This window comes from Streptopelia decaocto (genome assembly GCF_964273445.1).
Source record: "Streptopelia decaocto genome assembly, chromosome: 8".
In the NCBI taxonomy this organism is placed as follows: domain Eukaryota; kingdom Metazoa; phylum Chordata; class Aves; order Columbiformes; family Columbidae; genus Streptopelia; species Streptopelia decaocto.
The window spans coordinates 9,601,614-9,625,492 of record NC_138662.1 but is presented as its reverse complement, the minus strand read 5'-3'; the positions used below and the strand labels follow the sequence as shown (position 1 = coordinate 9,625,492).

Sequence of the window (23,879 nt, the reverse complement as noted above, 5' to 3'; positions counted from 1 at the left end):
AATAGAATAACAATACAGAAGCTGCAAGGAGCACAGCAGATTCCCTGTACCTATTTTTAACACCACGCTCTTGTTTTTCTAGGTACCCTCTTCACTGTCAGAAAAAAAACCCCACAACTTGTTTTGCTTATTATCAGCAAGATCACACAATGAAATTACAGTAACCTTCAGCTGCTTCAAGTCTTACCTGAAGTGCACCATCAGCTAGCTGCTGCTTTTGAAGAGCCAGCACCTCAGCACACAGGAGGGAGAACAAAGCAGCTCCACAACTTCTCTCAACCGCATCATCACTTAGCCAGACACCAGCAGATGTACGGGTCAAGCACCCTGCAGCACCCAGCTGAAGCTGAGGATGAAGAAAAAGCTGCTGGGGCTATAACTCACCCCAGCTGGGGGGCTGCTCTGTGTTTGTGAGCAGGTGCTGCCCGTGGGCAGTGCTGAGGGTTTGCTTACCATGAACCAGGTGTGACAAGTAAAGAATCCAGCCCAGCCCTCAGACAGCTGTGGGTTTCAGGCTGAATTATGAGAGCCTGGGAGGAAACCCCATAGACATCACAACTAGATGCCAGCAGGACCATTTTTACAAATTTCATTTAAACACACCTAGGCTTGATATCACCTAAAAATAATTTGGGAACAGTGAGGAAAAAAAGGTTACTTTTCCCAGGAAACATGGCCATTGAAAAACCCCTGATAATGCTGCATGTCCGACTCGCTCAAGGATGCCATTACATTCCCAGGCAAAGTCACTCCCATGTCCCTCCCGTGTGTGAGTTGTTTCCATGTGCAGCCCAAGAAGAGGCTGCATCAGTGGCAGAAGAAGATGCCAACTGCCCAGCTGATGGATGTTCACCCTGCAAAGCTGTGTGGCAGAGAACCAGATATGCTCAGAAACAAATGCAAATGCATTACGCTTTTTGCTACGTGACTGGCTGTGACGCCAGCTTCCAGATGTGATGTTGCCCACATAGTCTTCAGGTACACAAATGGACAATGTCCAAGTGACACTGACCACCAGTGTCCTCGCTGGACATGGGCATCTCACCTATCCAGTGCAGAGGGAAAGCCCTGGTGACCCTCAGACTGACACGGACCTTGGGGACAGGACGTGGGGCTGATTCCTCAGGAACACAGACACTGCCTGGGTGGAAGAAGAGCATGAGCTGGGTCAGACATAAAACAGACAGCTGGGATTTAATTTCACGCTAAAAAGGACACACTAACACACACATGCACATTGCATTAAAAACTGTCACAACTGCGTTCTCTGAATTGATACTTTTAATTGATGCGGCATCAGGATTTCTGCATGTGTGGCAGTCTGTCCGTGGGGATTACAGGGCAACCCAGGTTATCCCCGGGGTACCATTCACATGGATGATATTCTTGCTCATGGTAGAGAACTGCTTAATGACATGTTACAGTATCATTTCTTGAGAAACCTTAAAGCATAAAATATCCCATTCTGAACTGCACAGCGAGAGGTATAAGACTTTATTTATTTTCTAAAAGGGAGGATGATTTTTAACGTGCGGGTAATCTTTAAATCCTTTTGTTTAAAGGACAGAATGTAAGAGATATTTTGCTGCTCTATAATAATCACTGGTATTAAGCATGACATAAAGAACAGTGATACAAAATAGATGATTTCCCATGATGATTTCCTTTGAAGCAGAACTCAGGATATGAACTCAGCTCTGCTTGAACACTGGCAGGGGTGTATATGCTTTTAATTAAGTGCAGTGCTACATTGTGCTTGACGAAAGGCAGAATGCAAAGCAACCATTAAGCAAGCCCAGCCACAATGAACGTCGTAGTCCTTGGGCAACCTGGAACAAGCTGCTGTGGGGGAGCGGTAGTACTTCATGAAGAGTCACTGGAAAGTTATTAGAATACAAGTTTTAGATCCTAAAATAAGAATGTAAGAAAAAGTCTTCTGGATTAGACCAGTGGTCCATCCAGCACACTATTCTGCCTTTGATGGTGGCAACAGAAGAGGCTGCTTAAGGATGGCATGTGGGCCAGGCCCTTTTTTATCATCCATACCTGATGCAGAAACCAACTTTCCAGATCATTAAAACATCACCACCCCCCAAAAAAATATTGATGAGAGTATTTTGCTTTGAGTCAAATCAAACTGGCTTGGGATAAACCAAATTAAGGAAAATTAGTGCTTGCTGGGTGAAAAAAAATCTCATTAACTTTAAAAGATACTTTAAAAGAGTGACTGTCCCCCCAGCAGGGTCCCAGCATAAACCCTGGCAGCACTGACCCCATCTCACCTCCGGCTGCAGCACTGGCATGTTCTCCATGGCTCTGCTATCCACGTGTTTCAAAATGAACAATAAAACCAGAGAAAGGGCAGAAATCTGGCTACAAGTGAAAGAGAATGGATATGTCATTCAGCTATTTGACATTTCTGAAGACATAGCTATACAATGAAAATTTGTAAAAACCTATTCTAACTCAGCAAAGAGACAAGGGTCAAGGAAGCAACACATGAATGCAATAAAATAGAGTAAAAATTACATCACTGAAATGAATTTCTACTTCTCAAGAATTGATGTAATGACAAAATCATAGGCATGCACCAATATTACACAGAAGCTAAAGACTCTGATAATACATTTTCACTGATAATTTCTCTTAGATTTACTAAATGAGTAAATGCTTGGAATTTGGCCCAGATCAGAAGTGCAAGCCAAGAAAACCTCAGGCTGTGGAGGCCAGTGGCTCCCAGCTGTGAAGTGTGCGACCCCGGGGAGACGTGGAGCTACCGCAGGAGGTCGGAACATGAGAAACCCTGCAGGAACTGCTTCCAGCCTTCATCCTCACACCTTTCCTGTTTCTCATTCTTTGTCTCTTCCCCAGGTCCTGCACCCAACTGCCTCTCCTGGAACAAATGCAAAGCCTGTAATGACCCTGAGGCAGCGATGAGGAGGAGGAGCAAAGCTGCAGCACAGGATTGGGCAGAAGGATGTTCTTGATGGGGAACTTGGTAGGTTTGAACTGCAGAGACCTTGGGCTTGGCTTAGGGCTCCACTTCAGAAAGGGGCAACACAGGCAGGACTATCACCTGGCCTGACAAAGCTCCTGGGGCTAGGATGGCTTCCAGGAGAAGAGGTGAACTCTAAGGAGAACACGGACTTAAAATGAGGTTTGCAGTTTCAAGAGGAAAGAGAGGATGAGCTTCTTTTATTGGGTAATAGCTGAAAGCCTGCAGGGCTGTAGGGCTAAAATATGTGCTGCTACTTTCCTTGACAAATGGTTCATATTTCCTTCTGAGTGGAGTTTATGCCAACAGTTCATGTACCATAGGGTTAGGCTTCAAAACAAAGAGCAGGAAAAAATGGCTTTCTGGTGGTGCCTTGAAGACCTATAAAACATGGGCTGAGATCCACCCATGAATCAAGTTCTTGAGTACTTTGTTCCTCTGAAAATTCATCTACCATCTGCACCAAACCTGGGCTTAAAAACAGCCAAGGGAGCTATCACCATCATTTGATAACTAACTCTAAGCTTTTTATCCCTGGCAGGGATTTAGAGGATCAAGAATAAAATGGTTTCCTGATGATGCTGGTCTGAACCCTAACCCAAACCCTAACCTTAGCCCTAACGATAACCTGGTGATTTACAGCTCACATAAAATTCAGTATAAGCCTTTTGTCCTTAGGGACACAAGATTTAATCTTAACCGAAGGCTTCCCATGGTCAGCCAAGAATCCGGTTTCTTAGCCCAGAGCTGTGATGATAATATTGTCTCTAACAGAACTGAGCATAACCCGCTCACGCATGTGGGCACCAGCCCTCGTCCTGCATTGCTGAACCTGCACCCAAAATCCTCCGTCTGCAGCTGCCCCATTTCGTAAGCAGAAGTCCCGTCCCCACAGCACTGGAGGGTGCCCTTGCCGCGGAGGGCTCTCCACCGCAGTCGGTGTGTGCAGCCCTGGCCGTGCCCCTGCCAGGCCCCGCTGGCAGCTGGAGGTGCCCACCTCCTCCTGGCACCTCACCCTGACCTCACCGCCGCCCAGTGAGCCCGGCACCACCGCACAACCGATTATAGACCTTCGCCTTTGGACAGCCCGGGCTTATTTAGCTAAGCTCTGGGGTCCCCAAGGAATGATGCTTTCCTGCTCTCCATTTTCTGAACCCAGGCCCCCAAAGCTGTCATCCTCTGACCCACAAACAGCTCCCAGCAACTGCTCCCTTTGCGGCCATTCCCTGCTTAATCCCTGTGGCCCTGGAAAGAAGTAATAATAAACATTACCATCTTTATGTGATTTTTTTCTAAAAGAAATGCATACAAATTCATAGAGCACTCTTCCAACAAATACCTTCTGTGCCTTTGTGGTAACCTGTGTCTCCAGTGCCTTTCTAGTGCATCATCCCATATATAATGAAGAAATACCAGAAAGGATATAATGCTGAAACAGATGCTTCTGCTACCCAAAGGAATAATTTCAACATTAATTCAAAAATCTTTAAAGCAGTCATGAGACTAACATGCAGAGGATTATCAGCCAAGGGAAGAAAGATTTAATGTATGCAGGTAAAAGCAATTCTTTTCATGCACAGTACATACTAAACCAAGTTTCTATAGGTCTACTATATAGGAGGTATTTCTTATTACAGGCATGGTGGAGACTTTATGTCATACTTATATTTTGATATCTAAACCTAATTCATATAAATGTCATTGGTTTTGGTATCCCTAACTAAATTAATCTGAGTTCAAATTCAGTAATCAAACCTTTTTAATCAGATGCTGAAAGCTAAGCAGATAATCAAGTGTTATAGCTAACTTAACTTATAGAGGCAGCAAAACATGAAGGATGGAGCCCTTGCAGCCAGTCTGGTGGCTCACGGAGGAGCTTTCCTGGCTGCTCCCGAAACCTCTCGGCCAATGCATCTGGGAAGCCCAGGCCTGATCTCCTTCCAGCACTCTGCTTCCACCCCACTCAGATCTTCACAGGATTAACACACTCAAATTTCATTTAAGTCAGCTCCTTTTCCTTCCCCAGATCAGATAAAAAGCCTTGACAGAGATCCAGGATAAGGATGTGCTGCTTCTCCACAAGATGCACTTTTTTCCTCTCCTTATCACTGTTCCCCAGCCAAGCTCAAAACTATCATTAACTGCCCATTATCTCAATACAAAGTCAGGGGAAGAATTTCTGTCAGGTGCTTCAGTGGGCTCACGTTAGACTCCAGGGAGGAAGGACTGCATTAACACCGAAGGGATGGTTTTCTGGGTGGAGAAGGAGGCTCGGCCGAGGCGACGCTCTGGCACCTCACAGCCCTCCCGCTGCCGCCCCGGCTGCTTCCCCACTCAGGGCCAGGCGAGTTTCTCCATCAAAGCAAACCAGACAACGGCTCTAGGGAATCGTCCCAGCACCAGGGAAGAGCATTCAGCACAAGGACACCCCCTGCCCTCTGTATTTTGATGAGGGATCAGAATTACAAAAATGCTTTTGATTATTGGCTGCTGTCAATCAACAACAGACACAGTTATAATGATACCAAAGATAGCATGCGGTCACCAATAAAAATCACAAGGATTGATTTTTACATACCAGCACAGCAATAATATGGACTCCATATTCAAGGATACCTTATTAACCAGCTAGTCTATGCAGCAGTAAAACATGAAATTGCACTGAAATAGAACTGTAATCTCCACAGATCTTCTCCTTCCCTACAAAATTCTAGTTCAACATTGATTTTTCCATGTTGAACAAACATATCATGAGGCTGAAATGAGATGCGTGGATTCATTTTGAGCCTTTTTTCAGCTTAAAAAAAAAATCTAGAAACAAAGTGATCAAGCCCTACAATTACAGAGCCAGGATTAAGCCAGAACATTTGCAGGAGTTTCATTCATTTGCAAGGCAGCTCCCTCCTGACCTTCCTCCAAATATCTGTGTTCACAGATGTGCTGCAGAAAGAGGTTTGGTTCCTCCATCTCTGATGGGGCAGCAAGTGTCAACACAGACATGAAATGGAACTTGAGTATCTGCATTATTTTTCATGGTGTTACCTGTAAGCCATCATATGAACATGAGGACATGGTTTTTCTCAGTACCTCTTGCTTCCCCACCTTTCCTCACCATCAACTCATCCTCATGGCACAGAGAACAGCCCTTGGTACAGCAGAAGAGGGAGCTGGATGAAGGGACCCGGTTAACTCCACGAAATCCCATGCAAAAGATGTAACACCACATTTGACAGCGTTTTTACACTATTCTGCAGTCAGCACTGAGAACGTGCCAAGTGATGTAACCTCATGGCTACTGTCAACACAGGGGCAATGATACACCTACGTAAGTTTGTGCAAAGTTATTTCTAAGAGATGATAACATACACCGTACTGCTCAGTTCCTGTTTTGCTTTTGCACTGCCCAAATATCAGCAGTTACTGAAGGAAGATGACAAGGGAGAGTGAGGCACAAAGAGTCACAAATAGTCTCCCCAATGCTGCAGCTCCAGATGCTGTAAATCTTCCACCAGCCAGAAGCAATCACAGACTTAATTTCAGTGAGATAGGTCCAGAGGCTTTTTTTATTATTTTTTATACTCCACTGAGTAAATTCATCAGGAAAAAAAAACAAGCAAACCCTAGAAGGAACCACACATGTCTAACCTGAGGAGGGACAAACGCTGAGTGCTGTGAATGCTGGAACAGAGCCAGCGAGCAAAGGGTGCAAGGACAAGACGCAGACGAGCGGGTGGCCTGGGAGCAGCTTTAATATCACTGAAGGGTCTTCTTGCTGTTTCAGAAACTGGCTGGATTTCAAACCATGTTTATCTAATTTTGCAGTTTCAATTACTGCAAATTCTAGAGCAGGCAAAGCCCTTGTTATTATTCACCCACAAACATATATGCAGCTCACTGATATACTGCACTTACAGTTGAACCAACAGAGCCAGCTGGGTAGGAAACACAGCCAGGACTGCGATCTCACTCTCCCAGCTGGGTTTCAACCACTGACCAAGACATGACTGATCCCATCCCGCTGAGAAGTCCAAGCACCATCCAATCACCCTGCCTGTGTTAAGCGTGAAGGCTCCAGCAAGAAGCAGAGGCATTCCTCACCCGCTCCGGGGTGCAGGGCAGCCTGCTTGGGGGTGCAGTCGGGGATTCTTCTCCGCCTCAAGAAAACGACCTGCAAAATGCAGCCAAGCCATGTATCCATCAGAACATACCAGTGTAGCATCCCTCTTCACCCAAATGAGCAGGCTTTAAGTAGAGCAATCCTTCCTTTTGTCACTGAATTGGAGTTTTAACATGTCTCTCTTGTAAATGTGCCAAAAATAAGAGCATAATTTATTAATTTCCTCTACATGCATTTTGTTCCCAGTTATCTTTCTAACTACTTGACTGCTTTAAAAAGTTAAAGAAGAAAAAAAAAAAAGAAAAGAAAAAGCACCTCTAAAGGTTAAAACTTTGAGCCAATTTCAACTTCAACATACGTTAGAGTAGTGTATTTTTCATTCATTCCTCCTGGTGACATTTCAAGCTTTGTTACGAATCAATCAGCATTTCCAAAAGCATTTGGAGAAGCAGGAAACAACACTGGCTACAAATCCTATAGCATCTATTATTCTTGCCATTTCACTCGTTTTGATGAAAAACATTTCAAAGGTTATTTTAAAAGAAGCAAAGATTTATTTGAAGTTTCAGGACAGATAAAGGATTTCTGTACAACATTTCAACAGCAGAATAAACTTTAGCAATATACATGGAATTTATTTCATAAGGAATTTGGTCAAGCATTTAAAAGGACAGAGCTTGTAGTAACCTGGTAAGATACACATGTAATGCTACACAACACTGTTCAGCATTATGCAGAAATATTGGAAAATATGAAAAGTACCTAAAAGTCACTAAAGACAGACTTAAGATGTTGGGTTTGGAAGCTTCCTCCAGTATGATATTTATCACTCAAGGCCACAATGTTCTGCTGAGGCAAGTTAAAAAGTGCTGCTCTTTTGATGGGAGGCAACTGCTCTGGTTTGAATACCAGGGAACCACAACTGCCTCTGGACCCATGCTGGCATACAGCCCAAACACCTCGGGTGTTATAACCTCAAAGTGATGGATCAAACTGTGAAAGACCTAGACACAGACAGCACAGTCTTATAGATGACTCTATAAGATCCCAGAAGGTGTGAAGAAGTGGTAGAGTTTGTCAGACACTCATTTTGTCCTTCCCAGAGGCTCAGCAGCAGCATCACTTCTCCAGACAGGAGGAAGATGAAAGCAGCAAGCAAACTGCCCTCCGCCATGCAGAACAACACCGTGCTGCCCTTGGGATGGGGCATCGATGGCACATTCTCTGCTGGGTTCCTGCTACAAACCCTTGAGGTTCACCTCCAAGAGCTCGGTCCTGCTTGAGAACAGATAGTTTTCATATTCTGACCCATTCAGTCTTGCACTTTATACTAACCAAGGACATCTTTCCTGAGGCATGTAAATGCTATTAAGTATATATGCGAGTTAAACAAATACACTCTACCTTCCAAACCTTCCTGCAGGGCCAGAGGAGAGCAACATTTTTTAAGGGTGATATTGAAGATACTTTTCTTCTAGTCAAGCGTGCCTGTTAATTTATCATAGTGCCCAAGCAAAGAGTACTTCACCTTCTGATAGCAACTTTGATGGCCCCAGCAGTACTATGTTAAGAGTGCTCCCCTTGAAATAAAACACTTGCATCTGTTTTATCCTTCCAGAGCGATGGGGAGCGGTGGCAGGTGGCCTTGGGACGGGACACAGGGAAGGGCAGGCCAGTACACAGGCTGCCCTCAGCCTGAAGCCAAACAAAGCACCAAAGAGAAATGGTTGTCACCGTTAACCAACGCTCTGCAAAAGCACGTGATGCGCAGGTGACAGCACTGCAGCTCTCCCTCCTGGTGCCACAGCCCTTATCTCCCGCCGCAGACCCACAGCCACCCCCTCGCCCCCTTCACCACCCCACGCTGCTGCAATCACAGCAAAAGCAAATAGTCTGCAACCTGAGCAGAGGCTGAGCCTCAGCCCCCACGGGCAGACAGGGAAGGGCTGCACATAAATGGTTATCTTGATTTGCACACACGGTGCTGCCCAGGCTTTTTAATCAGAAGCTGTAATTGCTCTTCTTTGTTTGGGAAACTCACAGGGATCAAGTATCTGTGGAAACCGTGCCAGGGAGATGACAAGGAGAAAGAAACCCTCAAACCTGCACATCACCAGCCTGGCAAAGCGGCACTTGCTTCCACGTACCCCCCTGTACCCTCATGTACTCCCCCATGCACTCCCCACGTACCCGCCCACGCGGTGTGGGCACGGAGAGCTGCCCCACAGCCAGGCTGGCGCTGGGCGGGCAGAACAAACCCGGCAGTCCTGGAGGATGAGTGAGCCCTTCCAAAACAACACACCTCCCGATTTTCCCCGCTTCCAGGCAGGCAGGAACCAGTCCCACAGCAACGGGAATCACAGACTGCCCAGCGGTGCACTGGGAGCGGGATGGAGACACCACATGATGGATAACTTCCAGCCCACAGCTTGTCGCTCCTGGTCACCATTATTCCAAATGACTATGAAAATATGAGCCACTGAGTAACACTACTTTCTATCTGGGCTTACGCACGGAGTCTGGGGAGCACAGCGGAGGTTTCAAAGTAGAGTATTTCCCATGAACGATAAGCAACCTTTTCTAATTTTCCATTTGCTGCCATTCTTCTCAAGCCGTGCCGCAGATAAAGCTTTCCTCAGCCCTCCGATGATGATTGATAATGAAGCATAAAGTGACACAAGGTCATACATAATGATGCTTTAAGTTGGAAAATAGGAAAGCTATGTTCATATTATTTTACATGGCCTTCCTAGCCCTATGTCAGCTCCTTCAACCACTGTCCCATGAATGGTTTTAAAAAACAGCATCAGAAGGGACTGCAGAGAGATATTGCTGTGGAAATCAAAAAGATCCAGTTCTGCTGCAAGCTTTCTTTAACCTGTCTCTATGTGTGCCCTCATTTCCTCAGCTACTTTTTCCCCTTATTCAAACTCAAATGAGAAAGAAATTCAGAGTTGAGGCAGGGAAGCTCTCATTAATATTCTTGGCGATGCCAGATCATTTAGAATTGGTATAATGTTAATATGGAATGAATTTGACATTTAAATGGTTTTGTAAATATACCTTTTTTGAAGAGATGTAAGACTATAGCATACTTTTTACGAGGGTATGAATGTTAAAGCCACTACCCTAGCCTAATTTGCCTAATTACCTACCTCCCAAAAATTCTCTTTATAATTTCAACTGCATACGATAATTCCTTCCTATCCTCTCCTTAAAAATGCTGTTAATTGTCCTTATGTGACGTTAATCAGCTGCAGCATCCAAGCCCAGGCCTAATTTGGAGCAATCGTTTACTCATCTCAGAGAGGTGTTAACACTGCTAGATTGAGAATTTAAGATGAAATTCAAATTTTTAATGTAAATTAAGCTACATGGCAGAGATTAAAAAGCTCAATAATTATTAAAAGCTCATTTTCGAAAAACCCAATACCTGAATTCAGCTATTTGAAATTTAGATTCAGTGACATCATACATACATTCAGTTAAAGGAGATGTAGAACAAATATCTCATATTCTATTTTGAACACTTTGTCTGGTTTCATTTTCAATAAATACGGAAAGGAAGGGATGCTCTCTGCTCTGGTAAGGAGAATGAGCTGCAGTCAACAAAGAGAAGGGCAGAAGTGGGTTTCCAGCTTCCCATGGCTGTATCTTGGAATAACCCAGCACTTCTGACAGGGCAGGGTCAAGGTCTGACCATGTGTACAAGCAGCTCCGCCACCAGCACCGGGTCATAATTCATGGTTTGGAGTTAAGCAGGTTCCGAGGCTCTTTGCCAGGAGTGAACCCACATTTAAAACCTGCGCAGATATCTCTAGCAAGTTCCTGCTTGTCTTTATGGTTTCACCAGAGCTATTTCTGTTCCAGGATGTTATGCACGTAATATTTTTTGTATTATGTAGGAAACAGCTTATCTGATCAATTTGCCCCATTTTTCTGCTCATGAATTTAGTGAGAGGTTTACAATTTTCCTTATTTTAATAGGAATGACCTGCCAGATATAACTGCAGTAAATAAAACTTGCTCTGGAGCTCAGGCTTGTGTGGTTCAAAACAAATGCTTGCAATTACCTCACTTGTGGAGCATGAGCTCAAAAGAGCAAGAACACAGTGCAGGGGATTAGTCTGGGGTCTAGAAAGCACCTGAGGGCTGCAAGTGCCTGTGTTCCCTGGGAGCTGGTCACCCAGTTCCCTAAGGACGTTTTGGTACATGCTGCCTCACTCTACCCTGGTCTGTCACAGAGAGCTGGGGCGATGCCGGGCAGGGGGCGTCTCGGCCAGCCTGTGCCCCTGCCTGCAGAGCCCAGCGCTCCGCAAAGCGCTCGGCACCTGCGGACCCGCTTAATGCTCTTTGACGCTTCTCCCGTACAGCAAAGCTGTGATATTTTCCTTTTAATTTGCTATTTTCTGTAAAAGCTTGAACGTGTCTTTGGCCTCTTGTTAAATCAGGTACCTGCAGCTGGAAGTGTAACACCCTTTCTACCTGCTGACACTTTTGTTTGAGATCGATAGGCTTGAAAACATTCAGGTTTTGTGTCTGCGCAGGGCTGCGAGGCAGAGGCCAGGCTCGGAGCACAGCTGGCATCGCATGGAGGCCAGAAATCACAGGAGAGAGCTGAATTTGTGTCTGAAGCACGGGGCAGGCTGCGGTGGGACCCATCCTGCATGGGTGAGGCTATAGGGGTGAGGGGAAGGACGGGATTTGTGAGGGTCCCCTGCTCGGGGAAGGTGTGGAGTGTGATTCAAGGGCACAGCCCGGCTCCCTGCCCGGGAGAAAACACGCAGGGCTGAGCACACCTGGCAACCAGAGATAAAACCAGAAAGCTCATGTGCCATTTCTCCAGTTATTCTGTGAACTGCTGCGACAATGCATTCATTATTAACACAGTATTGAAAATAGGGGCCATACAAGTGTGCAAAACCAAGGAATGGTTTCTGTATAGTCACAGCCAGCGGTGAAAATCCAGCTTTTCTGGTTAATAAACACATACAAACTGTCTTCCTTCTTAAACCTCCTCACTCCTGCCTGTTTCTGTATTTGTTTTGCAGCACTACTGTAATACAGCAGACAGAAACACCGCAGGAGCACCACACAGAAGAGCACAGGCCCTCACAGGCATATTGGAGCTGCCCCTACCAACAATTCTTTGTACAAGTCCACGCGATGAACCTGCTGCACAGTCACCCGCAGTGACCCCAGGAATCGGACACGTCCCGTCTGCAGGACGTGGGGACAGCAGTGCTGGCAGCACGGACGTCCCGCGGGGAGGAGGAGGGTATGGGTTTCTTTTGGTGTCACATATTGTAACTGTGGGTGCACTAAGCAGATTTAATGTCTTTTTTCGCAGCTCTCTCACTGCTTGGTTTTCCTCCCAAGGTGCTACATCCCATCTCCCCAGGCAGAGACCCCCACTCCCAGACAGCCAAACACACACAAACACCCGTCACTGTTAGGGCAGGGCCACGGCTTGACACGCAGTAACATGATCCTATAAAGTAAATCCTAATTTACCAAGGGAAAAATTAACAAGGGATTACTTGATTATCAGACTTTGCTTTGCCTTAGGACTGTGGGACCAACTCTTGCGTGTGGAGACAGGAGTGGATAATAATGAATCTTCTCTTATTAAGGAGAAGCTTTATTTAGAAAATGTGCCCCTGCACTTAACACTGTGATGTAAAATGCACACAAAGAGGAGAGCGATTTCCTGCAAGTCACGGTCTGCAATTAAAAAAAAAAATCCCCTTTAGTGTTATTTCTATTAAATACTACTTTTATATGCTGAACAGAATGACTGGAAAATACTACACGTACTTTACTGGCTTTGTAAAGCAGAAACCTCAATATATACCCACAGCAAGAGACGCATCTGAGGTTACATATCCTTGCACTAAGATCGCAATAATCCTTTTTGCATTAAAAAATAATGAGCTTCATCACATTTGCAGATTCTGAAGAGCACAGAATCCTATGGTCACTTGGCAATATGAATGCACATCTCATAAATAGTAAATGACACCAGAGCTCTCTCACCTCCCCACAGAAGCAGGACTGAAAGCTGGGTAGTCCCACGGGGAAATATCTTTCTTTCAGGAAGCTTTCATTACAGAACAGCTAAAAATCCTGCCCATACAGGCTTGTTTGGGGGGAGAAGATTAAACTGGACATTTATAAGGTTTGTTTCACTATTCCCATAATGATAAAACTCCCTACTAATGTAATCTTTTCTTATAATGGAGAAGTGACAGAGTTCTCGGTAAAACCCAAATCAGTCACTTTCATGGGGAACCTGCACAAATGCCTGTTTGACCAAAGAGCAAATTTGGGAAGCATCTCCAGTTAAGCATAATAGAGCAGCTCACTGAAACTGGTGCCTAAAGGCAGCTGCGACCAGAGAAATTAGATTGGTAACACAAAGCATTGCCAAAAAAGTAGTCTTCTCTATTTTCCCCTTTTCTTCCTAAGATACTTGTTCATTTTCTTTTGTAATAAAAACTCCTCAGAACACGTAGTCCCTGATTATGGATGTGTGTGTTCTGCCAAAGCTGTGGTCCAAGGATGAGGTTACTGCAATAATGTGCCCAAGACATCAAGAATAAATCTATTATTTGATTTTTAAAAACCTCCTACAGCTTTAAAGAAAGGCCTTTAGAATTTAATAGATATGAAACCAATTAGATTTTATAGGAGCAGGGTCTATAGAAGCCATCTTATCACTCCTTAGTGAGAGAGATAATGCTCTGTTAAGTTCTATTAAATGCTTAAAAAAATCCACAGGAAAGTCAGAGTTTTCAGTCATATTTTACTATTCTACTGGATTTCACCTTAGAGTGTGCTCTGGCATTCCTCAGGGGTGAGCAGGAGGCTGTCAGCGCTCTTGCATGGATTTTCAAAGCAAAAGGATGGTCTGTTGGTGCAGCATTTGGGTAGATTTTGACAAGTACCCAAAGTGCAGGTGCCCGATGGCTCTCCCTGGGGTGACAGACACACGGCATGAACTGTGGGGTTGTCCTGTGCAGGGACAGGAGTTGGACTCAATGATCCTTGTGGGTCCCTTCCAGCTCAGGACATTCTATGATTCTAAGGCAGTCTAGAGGGATGAAGCTCTGTTCATCTGCCACCACGAGCACTAACAGCATCCTTCCACAGTACCATCTTAGACCTAAAAACACATTTTAATGTATTTTTAAGAGTAGCAGGTGATTAACCAGTCCTGGATTGGCACTCAAAAACTTCAAATTCAACTCTCAGCCCTGCCACAAACCTCTTATCTGAGGCTGGCCAAATATGTGCTCTGATCTGGATGTGTGTGTTCTCCATTAACAAAACAGAAGTAATAGCACAGCTTCTATCTCCAACGTGCATGCTGGGATGCTGAAAGGCAAACAGTAAAGTCACCAATGGAGTCTAAACTGTCTCTATCCCTTTAAATAAAAGAATAAAAAGTTAAATAACACTTCAAGAACTGCAGCAGGCAGAGGTGCTGCGGGAGCAGCAAGCGGCAGCTCGGGGGGCTCCTCCTGTGCCGGGTCTCAGCATCGTAGCTCTTCAGCTCCGCTCTTTGCAGTTATTCCTGGAACACTTATCTAAAAGCAGCACATTCTCTTTGATTGACTTTACCTTATGGAAAAATATCTTTAAGAGTCACAGTTCCCTTTACAGAATGCTTGTATTTATTTAGTAAAATAATTGGAAAACTGCTCATAGGTTAGGTACAAAGTCATTTCCTAAGGCAGATGTTTTTAAAGTTAGATGAGAACAGCCCAAGAACCTGCCACTCTCCCGCAATTTCTACTGAATGTCAGGAACAGCAGAAAAATGAACCATTGTTTTAAATTATTATCGCTGAAACAACCCATATTTTTGTTGTCAAAATCTTAAATTCACCCTGCCTTGATTCTTTATATGTTCTCTTGCCCTAGATTAAACGATCACATATTCTAATTTATTCATTTGGGGTCATGTCCCTACAGTTGGCATTTTGGGAGAGCTGTGCTCCAGCCTGCAACCAGCCTGTGAGCTGCGCCGGCAAAGCTGCCATGACAATCACACAGTGTTTCAGCAGGGCCAGAAAGGAGGAAGGAGGTTCTGAAGGCTTCATTCCTCCACAGTTAATAACACAGGGAAGAGTGTTGTGCATGCACTAATTAGCTACAGTTTGCAGCCTTGAACTGTGTAAATAAATAGCAACAACCTTGTTTTGGGGAGGAGGAGCGGTGGGGAGCAGGAGGGCTGGGTGTCCACAGCATCCTGAGCAGCGAGGATGGAGCTGGGGGTGCTGGGGCAAGCGCCCAAGGACCAGGATGTCCCACCGCATGAGGTGCCACGTCCAGCAAAGCTCAGGCCTCGTGGTACTTGTATTGAGTAGACAACAAAACTTCTGATTCCAACAGGAACCAAATTAGACTCAGCTTGTCAGAAAATCCCATCAGTCCAATTTCTACCGTTGTGAGAGAGCAATAGAGAAGAACAATTTTTGATCTTTATAACTCAACACTTCATAATTCAAAGGCTTGGAGGTGCCTCTAATTACATCCTAAAGCAAGGAGAAAGTTCAGTGTTTTGCAGAGGTTCTGTCCTTGCCCAGTATCAGCCAGGTGGGATGACTTGAAATCAGTACAGTTTCCTTTGGGAAAAAACTGTTGCTGTTCTTACTCATGCAAATCTTTCACAGACAGCACTGCACCTACTGCCAAGTTCATCTTTAAATGTTCCCTTTGAAAACACACATGTAAGATACGTATAAGGAATTTTTATAAAGTATTCCCCCCCTTCCCCAAACACTCAGCATATTGCAATGTCTCCTTTCACTACCGCCACTGTAAGCCCTTCTCCTGCACTTTAACTAAATCCATTCTCACCCTTGTCATACAAATATTCTTAAACAGAATCCTGATCAGCCGGACTTTTCAGCATGAGAGGATGTAGCTCAGCTGATCAAATTTGTACTACAGACAGGAGGATGCTTTAATGTGAAGATCAAGGGAGCAATCAAGCACCTGAAAAATTTCTAGATGCCCTCTGGACATTCAAGCTCAATTCTACCTTCTGAGCATCTTTTCAGTGTTTGTGCAGGGGGAAAAATAAATAAATAATTAAATATATAAATATATTAAAGGCTTGAGATCAAGTCCTATATAACATGGAGTACACAACTCATTTTTATAGCCAGGTAGCCACTTGGGTGGTACCTGCTTTCCATAAACTAGTCCAGTTCAACTTTTCTAGCCAACTCTAACTAGAAGATTAGTCATTGATATCAGGACAGCATGTATAATGAGGTCAGCCCAAAGATGTATAATACTTGGTTGAGTATTGATAAGTTATTTTTATTTATGTAGGACATGGAGCACTACCATTGACATTTATAATGTGTTTGGAGTATTATACAAACAGAAGGATTTTTGCCTGCTTAGCATTACACATTATGCATCTGCCTTACACTGTGCCAGCTTTCCCCGCCACTGGATTTTCACAGTGGTAGGAAATAACAGGGATAAAGGGATTAAAAAGCAATGATTTTCTGTAAAGCCTTATAGGACATGTCTGCTATGATCTCAGCTTACTTGCCTCATCTACACCAGTAAAACACTATCATAGTAGACAGATTTATGGATTAAATGCAGAAAAGTGTGTAAAATAAATATTTTGCTTATAGCTTCTACACACTTCAAAATATTGGCTGTGATTATAATAGCTTCTGAAGTCTCTTTCCAACGGGGTGATTTGGAGTTCAGAAGTTAAAATCGGGGACCTCCTCTGGCTTCGGTGCAATCTAAAGGTCACGATTGAAGTGTGGTGTTTAGCAATTCCAAATAATTGTACCCAGACCTCAAACATGCCATGTGTTGTCACTGCTGCCACTTAAGGTCAAATTGAATTTAAACTATATTTATCTTAATATTAATAGAGCCACAGTTCAAGCTAAGCCATGGAATATATAGTTCGCAGAGTACTCCGTGTTTCCTCCCAGTCTGCGGGGATGACAGCCACAGTGGGCGAGAGAGGGACACGTGAAGTTTGGGAATCCCCACTTCACAGGAGAGAACAGCTGAGCAGCTCGGCCGAGGCCATGCCGATGCTCCTAACAGACCCAGCGACTGAACCGATGCCTCCTGAACCAGAACTCCGGAGGTGGCCCCAAAGTCCCCCCTCTGCCCTCAGCACTGCCCGGTTACCAACCCCGGGAGCTCGGACACCAGCTCTGGCTCTGGCCGAGCAGCAGGCGACACGGGACCCTCAGTGCCGCCCCCACCGCTGCTCCTGCAGCGCCTGCAGCTGCCGCCCCTTTGTGTTCCCAGGGGAGAAACTCTCTGCTAGACATGGAATCAGCACAGCAATGGCAATCTGTCACCCACACAAGAGTAGATTCTCTATGAAATGCTGTTACTGGCCTTTCTTATACCTTATACACATTATGCTTCATCCCTATACACCTTTCTTGTGCATCTTTCCAGCGTCATCTCAGGAGCGCTCTTCATTTTGAAATGCAAGGTTGAAACGTAAGTCATCTTCTCTGCAGGTGCCTGAGACTCAATTTGGCTTTGGGGGAAGCTGAATCTCCAGGATCTAGTTAGTTTAGACAACATATGCCTAACCAAAACCAATATAGCATCTTCATTTCTACCTATCTTTCTCCTCTCCCTTCATCATAAAGAATTTCACAGCATACTTTTTGATCAGCTTTTTTAACATTAAAACTAAATGATATTTGCATTTTAAAATATTTCTATCAAAAACAGAAGTATAATTGTACCTGCTATAAAAGAATGCTGCCCACCTCCCCAACACACACACACATAGGAGGTCAATTTGTTATTACAGTGTATAGCTCCCAAAATTCCCATTGTATCCACTGACCATGAGTACAAGATTTTTGTCGTGGATCACTGATCCATCGAGTAAAACGCAGCCTGTAATTTACAACAGCCTTTCCGACACGTGGGAAGGACAAAGCGACCTGCTTTACCTTCACGCTTTCCAAGCAGACTGAGTGCTCGGCCTTACTCAAAAGTATCAGACGGACACGTGCAACTTCTCCCCACGGGATGCAAAGGCGGCACTGGCTCCAGCCCTGGGCACCAGTTAACCAGCACAACCAGTTAACCAGCACAACCAGTTAACCAGCCACCACCCCAGCACAACCACCTGCCCAGGGCACCAGTCTGAGCACCAACCACAAGTAACTGCTTTTTGCTGAACAGAAACCCTTGTCTCAGAGCTAGACAGAGAGCTTTTTTACTTGTTTTTCTTCATTAAATACACTACTCCATAGCACATCTACCGTCAAGGTTTTATATTACTACTCACTTGCAAGGTAAATAGTTCCCCTACAGTTTATGTACTGTGGAGTGTTTTCATTTATTTCACACAGAATCAGAACATGCTCCCCCCACCAATAACTGAGATGCTACATTCAGATATTAATACACAGAAATATTGAGCAAAAAAGATCTTAGTTTTGGACAAGTAACATCCCATTGGGGATTTCTCTTTAATAGGGCAGGTCTTTAGATCTAGAGATCTCAGTTCAATACCTCATCAGATTTATGAGTTTCAAAGTTAATTTCACACTAAGAAGATTTTCAACAAACAAGCCACAGGAAAAAAATATACTTAAAAAGATATATTGAATTATTTGACATGGCCAGAATATGCTCGGTAGGTAAAGAGGCAGGGAGAAAAGGGGGAAAGAAGATGATTTTAAGCTGCGTGTACTGAAAGCAGCAGCTGAAGTAGGTGGAAAGGAATATTTAATTATGTCACTTGGCATTGCTAACGGCTCTGAATTGAACCCAGACGTTATTTCCGCTGTGGTGCTGCTGCAGACAGACCTGCAAACCCCAGCCCATGGCAGCGATGGGAGCTGGAACCAGCGCAGGGTTGCGTGTCTTCTCAGGCGTGTAAACCAGACGCAACTCAGACTCGGTTGCAGCAACTGGACTCAAAGAGTAACATCGGCCCAGTGTGTATGTACAGCGCAGGCTGTATTACTAGTCATTTAATGCTACTAGTCGGGGACTCTGTCCCGTCCCCGAGCCTGGTCACTGCCACCCACCCCCTGGAGATGAGTCCCCAGCCCCTGCAGCTGTCCAGCTGTGCCCCAAACACCACTGGGTGCTCCTCCTCCACACCATAAAGTCTAAGGCAGCTCTTCTTTGTGCTATTTCTGCAGCGTGCCATAATAGCTTTTCCTATGTAAGTCCTTTTGTAATAATTTTATTATTCCGGTAAAGGAGAACCATATCTCAAACCTGCTTGAGGCTGCATAAGATGAAATGTTGAGCTATTCAGGTCCAACCTTTCTCCCAGAGACAGAAACAACTGCTTCACATCCTGTTCATAAGGAATTGCAAATTAAACTATTAAGACCCAAGTTAAGCCGCCTTCTCCAAGACCTGCACACACAGCCCTGTCTATACAGGAGCTCTGCACCAGGAGAGTTGAGGACAGCAGGTTTTTGACTGACTGAATACAGTGCAGCCCTTCTTGTATGAGAAATGAAAAGTCTTCATGGATGTTAATTCATCAGCACATGATGGGAACCCAGTGGAAAGGGGGTTTGTGCTCAACATGTTATCACTTTACTCTAGCACTAAATACAAATTATATGCTCACAATGAAACTCTTCAAGCGTCTTTAAGGCGCTCTGGCTTTCTAAGAAGCTTTGGGGGGTTCCTAGCAAAGTGTTGAGATTGGAGTCCCTCCTCATGAAACATTCACATGACAGATCATCTGGGGAAGGACACATCAACCAGAAGGAAAAGCTTCACAATTAATAATACATAAGGGAAGTGAGATGGAATAGTGTGTGAAACGACTGACCTGCTTTGAAAACGCTGCCTGGTGTCATTTTAGCTCCTTATTATAGAATTCCCTACATAAAGACATCCAGATGTTCTCATCTGCCTGCATACAGACAACTGCCCATAAACAGAGGGGTGAACAACAATAATCCTTGCTGCTGAAGGGACAGTTTATTTCTCTTGAAAAAAATGCAATTCCAGTCAGCAGGTGAAAGGATCCTTCGAGGTCAAAACAAAGACTTTAATTCTCGGGTTTTGTACAGCAGCACCATGGTGACTGGTGCAATTGCTGTTCACACCGAGTTGGGTTTTGTAGTCCCTGTGCACGTGATCACATCCACACTTTTGCACCTGCAATCACTTACACCATTTGTGCATGCAGTTATTACATCTGCATGCGTAATTGGGAATGCATTATGCAAATAACCAGTTATTGATGTAATTGGTCATTGGCTTACACAATTACTCACTGGTAATTTGCATGTGCAGTGCTGGTACCTTTCTGAATAAATCCAGCACACTCATGCAATTTCAAAAATAAATGCACAGCATCTGAAACAGTGGCTGAAAAGAAAACCTAGCAGTGTTTCACCTCGATAACAAAACATGTCACCTAAGCTAAGAAACCTGTTGGCACAAAATGCAAACAGTAATACTTCTTTCTCTACTTAACTCAAAAGTAAGTCTCCAGCAATAATCATATCTCTCTTCCAAAAATTCCAACTAAATGCTGCCTATGTTTATGGACTTCTTTCAACCTCATAGGAGCTATTACTGTTGTGACACACCACAACAGATTTTCACCTGTCCAGTAGCCAGTTTCTTTTCTTTTTGGTGGTGCCCCGCTACCTGTCATTCCCATTTGTTGTCACTTCCCAGTCAATACTTCTTTATAAAAAGGCACATTAGAGTCCCACAGCATGGTTCAGGGTAATGGATTATGCACAGACTCTGGACGTTAAGCAGCTTAATGGTAGGTTGTCTGCTTCAGAGAAAAAAGGCAGTGACACGCATGACAGGTCACAGAGAGCTGTATTGTTTTATTATTATCCAACGTAAGTTATTTAGACCCTTTTAAAGGTTTAAAGGCCTGGTCCCCAAAATGGTAGGCACTGTACAGATACAAACCAGCAGACAGGTCTTTGTCCCAGCGCTGCCAGGGGTATGGGGCAGTGAGCAGGGCGAGTGAACACGGTGACGGCAGCAAACATCATACTCGTTTCACAGCACTTTTGGAGATGGAGATGAACCAAGGAAGCAGCTGAATGCAAAGAAAGACGAGGAACAGGAGGATGAAGCCAGAGAGCGTGGAAGAAGAGGAGATAAGAAAAAAGAGGCAATCGAACAGGGCCATGTTCAGCCCAAACAGTGGGAAATTTCGTATTTTTCCTAGGACCTTCTTTTATAAGGCCACTTGAGCAGGAGTGTTTGGGAGGATACTCAGTTCTGCCTGAATACCGCTGATGGGGAAGTATGTGCAGAGATTGTACCTCGAGCAATTAATGGGAGATGGCACAGAGAGGAAAATCTGCTCCGCTGATCCTTCAGTGTAAACCTTCCCCTCAGTCCATGAGGTCCTGCAGCAGCTACTCCGGAGCTGCTGCTGCCTTACAGATCCCAGGCTGGGGAAAGAAACAACTTCTGCTGCTCTTTACTGCACAAAAATATTCGTTTGTAGTCTACAGAATGAAAGATTTTTTAATTTCCATCTCAACATCATTCTCATTCCCAATGTTTTAATGCTGTGAAAACTGCCTAGAAATGAAGACACCAGATTAAGACTGTAAAATTTTAATGCTTACTATATTTTGCCTTCGTTTTGTTTGCATGTAGGTTTTAGGTCCATCAGGTTTATGCCTTTCAAGCTTTTCTACGCAATCAGAAGGAATGAAACTTTTGTTTTTTAATGAAGCTGGCATTTTCTAGTAAGCATCATTCTAGAAGCCTGAATTTTAAGGAATACATGAACCACCAGTCAGTATCCCTACAAAACTATGTAGTTTTGCAGCATGCTCATGCAGCCTGATGAGGGGTCCATGCAGTGGGGAGTTTGTAACGTGGCTGTACAGGCCTTCTGTCCCTCACATCCCAAACCAGCCTCCCGAGATGCAGAAGAGCTGGGCACGCTCCAGGACTGCACAGTCCCATGTGGCTTCTACAAATCCTGCCCCGAGTGTCCCAGAAAGAAAAACATCAGAGGTCAAAGATGGGAATCAGGATTTAACTACTAACAAACAACCCTCATAACAAGACAAACTTCTCAGGACCCAGTATGGGAGCTCAGCACTTGCCTTGCGTGCAATGGGTACCTGATACATTCCTTGGCCCCGGTGCTCTTCCAAACTGCCCAGGTGCAGCTGCACATCCCGGTGCTGCAGAGCTGCTCTCCGCGGGGCTGCGCGGCTGCTCCCGCTGTGTCTGACATCCCACAGCCAAGCGCCAGCAGCTGGAGAGGTAAGAGCAGCAAAGGGTTCCCAATCCTCTGCCCACCATGGATGCTCCACACCGAGCCAGGGGAACTGTTTGCTGTGGCACAGCCATAACAGCTTTTCAGCACTTTAAATCCACCTACAGAACCTGCCTCACTTAGAAAAAAAATGAGTGTTTCAGAGAGTGTAACTCTCTAAGACATAATTTCCCCTTGACTTCTCATCACACTAAATCCCAGCCCTGGTCCCTCGCACACTGCAGCCGCCCCAGGGTCACCCCTGTCCCTGCACAGCAGACCCTGCAGACCCTGCCCCGCCACCAAACCGCAGCTCCTTGACTCTGCACTGCACCAGACAGTTCAGCAACCTCAGCTCCCCAATCCACCCAGCAGGGACACCCTGAATCCCCTGCTTGTCCCCACAGCCCTGGGAAAAGGGTCCACGAGGGATCCTCAACCACCAAGCACATGTGGCAACCATTCCTGCTTGCTGTGGGCTCAAAGATGCGAGCTCTGGTTTAAAAGCTTATTTGTGATCATTTCACACATCCCTTACGAATCTTGGCAGAGAGAGGGGCCTGTTGTGCATGCAATTTAAAATAGTGAAGGCCTGGAACAGAGACAGCATTGCCTGCAATGGCATGAAAATTAAATACAGAAAAACACTTTTTCCCTTGCAAGCCTCTTCCAAACCCTGGCTCTCTTCTGCGGTTGTACGTATACAGGACAGGGTCAGCGGCCTCCTAAAAACCCAGACAAGCCTCAGGATCAACAATGCTGTTAGTGTGTGTGAAAAATAAGGTACAGACCATTCCCTCAAAACACTAACGCCCGTTCAAAGGCCATGAGGGACACGGCTGCGTGGGGGCTGCCCATCCTTCTGTGTGGCAAAAGAAATATTTGCAGAGGAGCAAGATGATTGCATGTAACTAGTACTGTGTGAAAGGATGGATCTGCTCCACTGAGAAAGGGAAAATAAATCCCCTGCCCTGAACAGTAAAGAACTGAAGCCATTCACAACACAGCAGATTTTCCAAGCAGCATCCGCTATTACATTACTTCCCCATCAGGAATAAGTGATAGATGGGAAAAGTAACATCTGGACTGATGGGAACAGACTCTGTGGAACGAAAAGCGGCTTTTTGGATGACACTGATGAGTTCTTTCTGGAAATTCAATTTCCTTAAATATGAAAAACTTCACTTTTAATGTCATCCAAATGACCATTTGGACTTTCAGAAAACATTCAGTGCCTCAAGAGGAAATCCAAAGCATTAACTAAAAACTGTATTTGCTACATATTTAACTTATCATTAAAGGCCTTCCTGACTATAAATTCACAAACCAATTTTTAAAATAATTTCCTGAGAAAGCATCACTTTGGTACGTTCCAGGAGGAGGCGCTGGGCTCAGCCTGCCTGGGACTCCAGCATCTTCTTCCTAGGCTGAGCTCACCAGATTTGCTTATGTGATTGCAACAGCTTTGTGCAGGGCACAGGGGTTGAAAATGATCCCCTGTACTTGTAGGCT

At 44.8% G+C, this 23,879-nt stretch overlaps 1 long non-coding RNA gene across 1 annotated transcript in view; it reads right to left on the bottom strand.

The window, feature by feature from the left end:
• Positions 1 to 6,034: 6,034 nt before the first annotated feature.
• The window catches only part of LOC309443258, a 94,357-nt gene continuing 76,512 nt past the window's right edge, over positions 6,035 to 23,879 (bottom strand). Inside the window, exon 5 of the long non-coding RNA XR_014184772.1 lies at positions 6,035 to 6,162. This is a non-coding gene — a long non-coding RNA (uncharacterized lncRNA). The remainder of the gene's footprint in view (positions 6,163 to 23,879) is intronic.